This window comes from Triticum aestivum, chromosome 1D (assembly GCF_018294505.1).
Source record: "Triticum aestivum cultivar Chinese Spring chromosome 1D, IWGSC CS RefSeq v2.1, whole genome shotgun sequence".
NCBI lineage: Eukaryota > Viridiplantae > Streptophyta > Magnoliopsida > Poales > Poaceae > Triticum > Triticum aestivum.
The window spans coordinates 70,290,498-70,293,058 of record NC_057796.1 but is presented as its reverse complement, the minus strand read 5'-3'; positions in this window follow the sequence as shown (position 1 = coordinate 70,293,058).

The following is a 2,561-nucleotide window of genomic DNA, read 5'->3' as shown; positions in this document are numbered from 1 at the left end:
CGAAGTTACTATGATCTCTGATGAGAGATGGCCTAGTCATGTGGTGACATGAAAGGCAGTAAGGTGGTATTGTTGTAGCATGCCGGCCTTACGACATCCGATAAACTCTGACGTTAACGGGGATTGAGTCACGTTATCGTTCTTCCCCTTTCGTGCTGCCACATGTTTTCTGCCAAGAATACGGTTTAGTAAGTTGTTAACCTCTTTCCGTGTACACACCAAATAGAGGGGCCGGGATGAGGGTTCCATGGCCCTGGATTAAAGCCAGTCATCCGGTCAGGGGGCATGGGTGTTTCCGGTTGGGACCGAGAGGGGGGCACCCCTTAGAGCGCGCGTATATAAATTTGATCCCATGCTACGCGAGGTTGTAGCCTCCCCGTCTCAAGGTTTTTCTTGAACGTTGCCGAGGGTGATTCCTGGCATCGGAATGTTGAATGGGTGTGTACTGGTTAGATGTGTTTCTCCTAAAACACCGTAAACGGAACTAGTCCCTGTGACTACTGAAATCCATTGGCTGTGGTTAAAGTACAAGCTCTGTAGAGTCAAATCCTTCTGAGTCATCGTGTCTATGGTCAAGGACCATGGCCAGCATATCCATATCTATGTCAGTCCTCGTGGTGAATCCCCGATGATCAAGCTTCAGTAGTATACCCGTTGGATTATTATTCCTGTGGATGGACTAACCCTGTTGTTTATCTCATACCTGATTATTATTCCTGTTATGAGATATAAGCCCTTTATGTGATGTCGCTCAGACGTCCGACTGTGGCACTCTTGTTATTTACTTTTGATATAAGCCCTTTATGTGATGTCGCTCAGACGTCCGACTGTGGCACGCTTGTTATTTACTTTTGATATAAGCCCTTTATGTGATGTCGCTCAGATGTCCGACTGTGGCACGCACTGTCATTTATATTCTATTATAAGCCCTTTATGTGGTGTCGCCTTGACGCCCGACTGCGGCATTGTTATTCTTTTTGTATCCTTTTGAGGAGTCATTCAGACACTCGTTTGGCCCTCAGTATTACTTTGGGATTTCGGGAGGACTACCGCCCGACTTCCCTTTTATTTCCCATGCATTATTATCTCATTGTCTAAGTGCGCTTGTTAAACTGTTCATATGCATCATGTTCACATTTGTTATATCTTATGTCCGAACTGTCTTGCGAGTACTTTCATAGTACTCACCTGGTTTGTTGATTTGGCCAGATGTTGACGAAGGCGATCTCATGGATGAAGAGTTTGATAGTGAGTCCGACGCCTAGAGGAGTCTCAGTCAGTCCCGTGCGATCCTGGATATTGGTCACTTGTATTATATTCGCTTCCGCCACCCACAATAAGTCTCCTCGAGCCTCACTCCGTCGCTCGAAGAGCTGTTAGATTCAGGAGTCATGTCACCCACTTCACTGTGACATATCCACCACCGCTTTTATTTGTGAGCTAGTAGTTATGCCACCCTATTCGCCGTTATGTTTTATCGGCGTGCTTGTAATAAATTGTTGAGCAGTCTCCGCTCAACCTTGTATTATATTTAGTACTCCTGGTTTTTTCTTCTGTGATCAAGAAATTGTCTACCCGTGAGAAGGAATTCTTCTCTACTGGTCCGTAAAAGGGATCGGTTTCTCAATAAATATTTTTATTGGAAAACCGGTCGTGACAAGCTTGGTATCAGAGCCAGGTTGACTGTAGGAAGCCACTAGGTGCGATCGCTAATCGGTTATTAGCGTCTTTAGTGCTTTTTCAGCATTTTGCAAATGTAGCTATTTTCTGTTGGTCATCATAAATTTATGATTTGACTACTCAGAATTTTTGGCCCACTTTTGTAGATGGCTGGCAGCAACTGCGAGACTCGGGTATTCACTAATGTACACGAGGGGTTTGTCAAACTCCTCGTCTCCATCACCAAGCTCGCGATCGGGCCAGCGACTCGTCCGGAGTTCACGCTTTACCGGCACAAGCTCAGCGACGACGTGTCTATGCACCAAGCCGTGGTGCAATTCAAGGGAGGACGTTCTGCGTCACGCCACTTCCGTTTTGTGGGAAGGGCCCTGCCTACGGAGAGGCATGCCATGCAGATGGCTGCCCGTGAGGCGATAGCTCGCCTTCGGGACTTTCTTCCTTCGATGAAGACTCGTCGCTACCGCTACCTCCCATGCCATGTGCCATATACTTGTCACTATGCATTCGCCTGCCATAGGGGAGAGCGGGATGAAGCTAACGAGATGCTCGTTGAGTATCTCAAAGCTCTGGAGGAATCTTTCGACAACCTCGTGGACGATCTTGTGGCTGCCCGCATGGACTTAGTTCGGGGTGGTCCTGCCAGCAGGAAGGAGCTTCTCCACATGGCTCCGCCACTGACTTTCGTCTCGTCCTCAGCATCTTATGCACCGGCCATTTTGGCCACTGCTCGCCGTCTGCCTACCACTGAGGAGTTCGACCGAGTCATCGCTCCTACTCCAGTCAGAGCTGCACCGCATGCCCCACCCGCACTGCCGCCTGTCGCTCCCGCGCCATCACCTCAGCGCAGTGCTACGCGCCTGGAGCCTACTAGGGAGGAGGTG